The sequence below is a fragment of the Salmo trutta genome, chromosome 28 (genome assembly GCF_901001165.1).
Source record: "Salmo trutta chromosome 28, fSalTru1.1, whole genome shotgun sequence".
Lineage (NCBI taxonomy): Eukaryota > Metazoa > Chordata > Actinopteri > Salmoniformes > Salmonidae > Salmo > Salmo trutta.
The window spans coordinates 16303135-16311109 of record NC_042984.1 but is presented as its reverse complement, the minus strand read 5'-3'; the positions used below and the strand labels follow the sequence as shown (position 1 = coordinate 16311109).

Below are 7975 nucleotides of genomic sequence, written 5' to 3'. Positions count from 1 at the left end.
TTAATATTTTCCTTAAACTATTGGCATGCTTATTCTGTCAACTGACAAAAATTGGGCACTATTACCAAGTAAAATAAGATTGTATGGAATGTACCTAAATTGTTAGGAATAGATTTATTTAGAGAAAAAAGCTTTATTGAGCAAAACACAATTTTTAATGTTTTTTGCACCTTAGTGAATGTTATTTATATTTGGACTGTGCTTGAACTAAACTTGTTAAGTGTTTAGAGTGTTTACCTTGGCTATGGAAGCAATACATAGCCTCTGCTGAATCTATTCTCTTATACTTGTTTGCACTTTTTGGTTTTATTGTTCTAATAAAGATTACCTACCTAAAGTATGTCTGTCTGGTCATTATTCAGGTTTGTTTTCCCTTGAAATATACATGGTTGAATGAAAATGCAAAACACACCTTGCCATACTTGATCGAGCCAAAGGTTCTTTACAAATTGCTGTTGAACAATGGAAACAAGCACTATTTTAGTAATAAAAAAAATATATACTATATAAATATAAGTACCAGTCAAAAGTTTGGGGATACGTACTCATTCAAGGTTTTTATTTTTATTTGTGTTCACTAAAACTGAAATAACACAAGGAATCATGTAGTAACCAAAAAAGTGTAAAAAAAATATATTTTATGTTCTTCAAAGTAGCCACACTTTGCCTTGATGACAGCTTTACACACTTGGCATTCTCTCAACCAGCTTCCCCTGGAATTCTTTTCCAACAGTCTTGAAGGAATTCCCACATACTGAGCACTTGTTGGCTGCTTTTCCTTCACTCTGCGGTCCAACTCATCCCAAACCATCTCAATTGGGTTGAAGTCAGGTGATTGTGGGGGCCAGGTCATCTGATGCAGCACTCCATCACTCTCCTTGGTCAAATAGCCATTACACAGCCTGGAGGTGTGTTGGGTCATTGTCCTGTTGAAAAACAAATTATAGTCCCACTAAGCGCAAACCAGATGGGATGGTGTATTGCTGCAGAATGCTGTGGTAGCCATGCTAGTTAAGTGTGCCTTGAATTCTAAATAAATCACCTACAGTGCCACCAGCAAAGCACCCCACACCATCACACCTCCTCCTCCATGCTTCACGGTGGGAACCACACATGAGGAGGAGATGCCAAGATGCCACAAAGTCATCTGTTCACCTACTCTGCATCTCACAAAGACACAGTGGTTGGAACCAAAAATCTCAGATTTGGACTCCACCGGTCTAATGTCCATTGCTCGTGTTTCTTGGCCCAAGCAAGTCTCTTTTTCTTATTGGTTTCCTTCAGTAGTGGTTTCTTTGCAGCAATTCGACCATGAAGTCCTGATTCACGCAGTCTCCTCTGAACAGTTGATGTTGACATGTGTCTGTTACTTGAACTATGTGAAGCATTTATTTGGGCTGTTAGAAGCTGTTAACTCTAATGAACTTATCCTCTGCAGCAGAGGTAATTCTGGGTCTTCCTTTCCTGTGGCGGTCCTCATGAGAGCCAGTTTCATCATAGCGCTTGATGTTTTTTACGACTGCACTTGAAGAAACTTTTTTCTTTTCCAGATTGACTGAACTTCATGTTAAGTAATGATGGACTGTCATTTCTCTTTGTTTTTTGAGCTGTTCTTGTCATAATATGGACTTGGCCTTTTACCAAATAGGGCTATCTTCTGTGTACGACCCCTTCCTTGTAACAACACAACAGATTGTCTCAAACGCATTAAGGAAAGAATTCCACAAATTCACTTTTAAGAAGGCACACCTGTTAATTGAAACGCTACCTCATGTAGCTGGTTGAGAGAATGCCAAGAGTGTGCAAAGCTGTCATCAAAGCAAAGGGTGGCTACTTTGAAGAATCTCAATATAAAATATATTTTGATTTAACACTTTTTTGGTTACTACATGATTCCATATGTGTTATTTCATAGTTTTGATGTCTTCACTATTATTCTACAATGTAGAAAATAGTGAAAAACCCTGGAATGAGTAGGTGTGTCCAAACTTTTGACTGGTACTATCTATCTATATATATATATATATATATATAGTATACAAAACATAAAGAACACCTGCTCTTTCCATGACTGACCAGGTGAAAGCTATGATCCCTTATTGATGTCACTTGATAAATCAACTTCAATCAATTTAGATGAAAGGAAGGAGAGGATAAAAAATGATTTGTAAGCCTTGAGACATTAATTATGTATGTGTGCCATTCAGAGCGTGCATGTGCAAGACAAAAAATATAAGTGCCTTTGAACGGGGTATGGTAGTAGTTGCCAGACGCACCGGTTTGTGTCAAGAAGTGTAATGCTGCTGGGTTTTTCACACTCAGTTTCCTGTGTGTATCAAGAATGTCCCACCACCCAAAGGTTATCCAGCCAACTTCAAAACTGTGGGAAGCATTGGAGTCAACATAAGCCAGTATCCCTGTGGAATGCTTTCGAACACCTTGTAGAGTCTATGCCCTGACAAATTAAGGCTGTTCTGGGGGGGTCCTAATGTTTGGTATACTCAGTGTATATTTTTCGGATAAAAACACTGTCGTTTGTTATTCTGTCTTTCATCTGAGCTTAGGCAGAGTCCATGTCCTCCTGAAAGATGCACAGTACTGATCTATTCAAGATGCCACAAAGTCATGTTCAGGTCCGTGAATGTTCTGCGGAGGGGTCTATCCACACCGGTCTCGATGTAACCATCCATGGACTTAAATCAGTTCTACCAAATTTCTATCAACATGTTAAATGTGCAACCAGAGGGAAAACAATTCTAGATCACCTGTACTCCACACACAGAGACCTGTACAAAGCTCTCCCTCGCCCTCCATTTGGTAAATCTTACCACAACTCTATCCTCCTGATTCCTGCTTACAAGCAAAAATTCAAACAGGAAGCACCAGTGACTCGGTCTATAAAAAAGTGGTCAGATGAAGCAGATGCTAAACTACAGGACTGTTTTGCTATCACAGACCGGAACATGTTCCGGGATTCTTCCGATGGCATTGAGGAGTACACCACATCAGTCACTGGCTTTATCAATAAGTGCATCGAGGACGTCGTCCCCACAGTGACTGTACGTACATACCCCAACCAGAAGCCATGGATTACAGGCAACATTCACACTGAGCTAAAGGGTAGAGCTGACGCCTTCAAGGTGCGGGACTCTAACCTGGAAGCTTACAAGAAATCCTGCTATGCCCTGCGACGAACCATCAAACAGGCAAAGCGTCAATACAGGGCTAAGATTGAATCATACTACACCGGCTCCGACGCTCATCTTATGTGGCAGGGCTTGCAAACTATTACAGACTACAAAGGGAAGCACAGCTGCGAGCTGCCCAGTGACACAAGCCTACCAGACGAGCTAAATCACTTCTATGCTCGCTTCGAGGCAAGCAACACTGAGGCATGCATGAGAGCATCAGCTGTTCCGGTCGACTGTGTGATCACGCTCTCCGTAGCCGACGTGAGTAAGACCTTTAAACAGGTAAACATACACAAGGCTGCGGGGCCAGACGGATTACCAAGATGTGTGCTCCGGGCATGTGCTGACCAACTGGCAGGTGTCTTCACTGACATTTTCAACATGTCCCTGATTGAGTCTGTAATACCAACATGTTTCAAGCAGACCACAATAGTGCCTGTGCCCAAGAACACAAAGGCAACCTGCCTAAATGACTACAGACCCGTAGCACTCACGTCCGTAGCCATGAAGTGCTTTGAAAGGTTGGTAATGGCTCACAACACCATTATCCCAGAAACCCTAGACCCACTCCAATTTGCATACCGCCCAAACAGATCCACAGATGATGCAATCTCTATTGCACTCTACACTGCCCTTTCCCACCTGGACAAAAGGAACACTTATGTGAGAATGCTATTCATTGACTACAGCTCAGCGTTCAACATCAAAGTACCCTCAAAGCTCATCACTAAGCTAAGGATCCTGGTTCTAAACACCTCCCTCTGCAACTGGATCGTGGACTTCCTGACGGGCCGCCCCCAGGTGGTGAGGGTAGGTAGCAACACATCTGCCACGCTGATCCTCAATACTGGAGCTCCACAGGGGTGCGTGCTCAGTCCCCTCCTGTACTCCCTTTTCACCCACGACTGCATGGCCAGGCACGACTCCAGCACCATCATTAAGTTTGCAGATGACACAACAGTGGTAGGCCTGATCACCGACAACGACGAGACAGCCTATAGGGAGGAGGTCAGAGACCTGGCAGTGTGGTGCCAGAATAACAACCTATCCCTCAACGTAACCAAGACTAAGGAGATGATTGTGGACTACAGGAAAAGGAGGACCGAGCACGCCCCCATTCTCATCGACAGGGCTGTAGTGGAGCAGGTTGAGAGCTTCAAGTTCCTCGGTGTCCACATCAACAACAAACTAGAATGGTCCAAACACACCAAGACAGTCGTGAAGAGGGCACGACAAAGCCTATTCCCCCTCAGGAAACTAAAAAGATTTGGCATGGGTCCTGAGATCCTCAAAAGGTTCAACATCAAGAGCATCCTGACTGGTTGCATCACTGCCTGGTACGGCAATTGCTTGGCCTCTGACCGCAAGGCACTATAGAGGGTAGTGCGTACGGCCCAGTACATCACTGGGGCTAAGCTGCCTGCCATCCAGGACCTCTACACCAGGCGGTGTCAGAGGAAGGCCCTAAAAATTGTCAAAGACCCCAGCCACCCCAGTCATAGACTGTTCTGTCTACTACCGCATGGCAAGCGGTACCAGAGTGCCAAGTCTAGGACAAAAAGGCTTCAAAACAGTTTTTACCCCCAAGCCATAAGACTCCTGAACAGGTAATCAAAGGGCTACCCGGACTATTTGCATTGTGTGCCACCCCCAACCCCTCTTTTTACATTGCTGCTACTCTCAGTTTATCATATATGCATAGTCACTTTAACTATAAATTCATGTACATACTACCTCAATTGGGCCGACCAACCAGTGCTCCCGCACATTGGTTAACCGGGCTATCTGCATTGTGTCCCGCCACCCACCAACCCCTCTTTTATGCTACTGCTACTCTCTGTTCATCATATATGCATAGTCAATTTAACCATATCTACATGTACAGTGGGGGAAAAAAGTATTTGATCCCCTGCTGATTTTGCCTTCCCTGTGGCTCAGTTGTTAGAGCATGGTGTGTGCAACACCAGGGTTGTGGGTTCGATTCCCACGGGGGGCCAGTACAAAAAAAATAAAAATGCATGAAATGAAAATGAAATGTATGTATTTACTACTGTAAGTCACTCTGGATAAGAGTGTCTGCTAAATGACTAAAATGTTTTGTACGTTTGCCCACTTACAAAGAAATGATCAGTCTATAATATTAATAGTAGGTTTATTTGAACAGTGAGAGACAGAATAACAACAAAAAAATCCAGAAAAACGCATGTCAAAAATGTTATAAAATGATTTGCATTTTAATGAGGGAAATAAGTATTTGACCCCTCTGCAAAACATGACTTAGTACTTGGTGGCAAAACCCTTGTTGGCAATCACAGAGGTCAGACGTTTCTTGTAGTTGGCCACCAGGTTTGCACACATCTCAGGAGGGATTTTGTCCCACTCCTCTTTGCAGATCTTCTTCAAGTCATTAAGGTTTCGGGGTGATGTTTGGCAACTCGAACCTTCAGCTCCCTCCACAGATTGTCTATGGGATTAAGGTCTGGAGACTGGCTAGGCCACTCCAGGACCTTAATGTGCTTCTTCTTGAGCCCCTCCTTTGTTGCCTTGGCCGTGTGTTTTGGGTCATTGTCATGCTGGAATACCCATCCACGACCCATTTTCAACGCCCTGGCTGAGGGAAGGAGGTTCTCACCCAAGATTTGACAGTACATGGCCCCGTCCATCGTCCCTTTGATGCGGTGAAGTTGTACTGTCCCCTTAGCAGAAAAACACCCCCAAAGCATAATGTTTCCACCTCCATGTTTGATGGTGGAGATGGTGTTCTTGGGGTCATAGGCAGCATTCCTCCTCCTCCCAACACGGCGAGTTGAGTTGGTGTCAAAGAGCTCCATTTTGGTCTCATCTGACCACAACACTTTCACCAGTTGTCCTCTGAGTCATTCAGATGATCATTGGCAAACTTCAGACGGGCATAGATGTTCATTGGCAAACTTCAGACGGGCATGTATATGTATTCTTGAGCAGGGGGACCTTGGGGCGCTGCAGGATTTCAGTCCTTCACAGCGTAGTGTGTTACCAATTGTTTTCTTGGTGACTATGGTCCCAGCTGCCTTGAGATCATTGACAAGATCCTCCCGTGTAGTTCTGGGCTGATTCCTCACCGTTCTCATGATCATTGCAACTCCACGAGGTGAGATCTTGCATGGAGCCCCAGGTCGAGGGATATTGACAGTTCTTTTGTCTTTCTTCCATTTGCGAATAATCGCACCAAATGTTGTCACCTTCTCACCAAGCTGCTTGGCGATGGTCTTGTAGCCCATTCTAGCCTTGTGTAGGTCTACAATCTTGTCCCTGACATCCTTGGAGAGCTCTTTGGTCTTGGCCATGGTGGAGAGTTTGGAATCTGATTGATTGATTGCTTCTGTGGACAGGTGTCTTTTTACAGGTAACAAGCTGTGGTTAGGAGCACTCCCTTTAAGAGTGCGCTCCTTATCTTAGCTCGTTACCTGTATAAAAGACACCTGGGAGCCAGAAATCTTTCTGATTGAGAGGGGGTCAAATACTTATTTCCCTCATTAAAATGCAAATCAAATTATAACATTTCTGACATGCGTTTTTCTGGATATTTTTGTTGTTATTTTGTCTCTCACTGTTCAAATAAACCTACCTTTAAAATTATAGACTGATCCTTTCTTTGTCAGTGGGCAAACGTACAAAATCAGCAGGGGATCAAATACTTTTTCCCCCCACTGTACATACTACCTCAATCCGCCTGACTAACCGTTGTCTGTATGTAGCCTCGCTACTTTTATAGCCTCGCTACTGTATATAGCCTGTCTTTTTACTGTTGTTTTATTTCTTTACCTACCTACTGTTCACCTAACACCTTTTTTGCACTATTGGTTAGAGCCTGTAAGTAAACATTTCACTGTTAGGTCTACACCTGTTGTATTTCGCGCACGTGACAAATAAACTTTTATTTGTAACCATGCTTATATCTGGATCCATATCTGGTCTCTGCAGCAGGGTGTCTGTGGGTAGGAAGTGGTGCTCAAACCTCCTCCCACATGGGGCTCAGATGGCAAGGAGTAAAGTCCTAGGATCGGGAGTGCCAGGGGGGAATACTGGTGGGCTTTCGGTCTCTGGGGTTGTGGCCATCACACTGAGGTCCAGAGGGTTGGGGTGGGGCAGGCCTTGCAAAGTTCCTCAGACATGTTGCCTATCTCCGGGTTGCTCTGGGATGATGCACGGGTCCTCACTGAGGACAGTTGGTTGTCGGACAGACTGAGCTTGGATTTCTTCTCCTCCACACCACTCAAAGACACACTCCTCTGACGCCTTCTTCTCAATTGAGGGGAGGGGCTTGTATTTGTTCCAAGGGAAGGGAAGAGAGGGTAGCTCAGGAACATTATCTAGGTAGTATGGGACTTCGTCCACACTCAGCTGGCTGTGATAGTGGGAAGGAGGCAGCGATCTGACCTGTTGTAGCCCATTGAAGGAGGCTTGGGGATCATTGGTGTGTCGTGGAAGCTGGCAGCCACGTCCACGTTTGGAGTGTGGCTCAAGCTGGGTCGACAACGCCCTTTCGAGGACTTTGGCCTGGTCAAATGCATTCTTCTCCACAGGAGTAGAATGGTTTATATGCGACTCAACTCTGAAAGATGGGAGACAGTCAAGAGAGACCTGAAAATACATTGAAGTTATTCCTCTACATTCTTTCTCATCATAGTCACTGTGATGGCATTCTTGCAGAAAGCCACTGGGTGTGTAGAATTTTGTACCATCACTGGTGAAATAAAACATGGCTAGCTAGCTAACTATATGTCTGCTCATCAGGGTTGGAG

At 44.5% G+C, this 7975-nt stretch overlaps 1 pseudogene; it reads right to left on the bottom strand.

Annotated features, from left to right (window-relative positions):
• Positions 1–2534: 2534 nt before the first annotated feature.
• Positions 2535–7289, bottom strand: LOC115166479 (UBX domain-containing protein 10-like; annotated as a pseudogene).
• Positions 7290–7975: the final 686 nt, after the last annotated feature.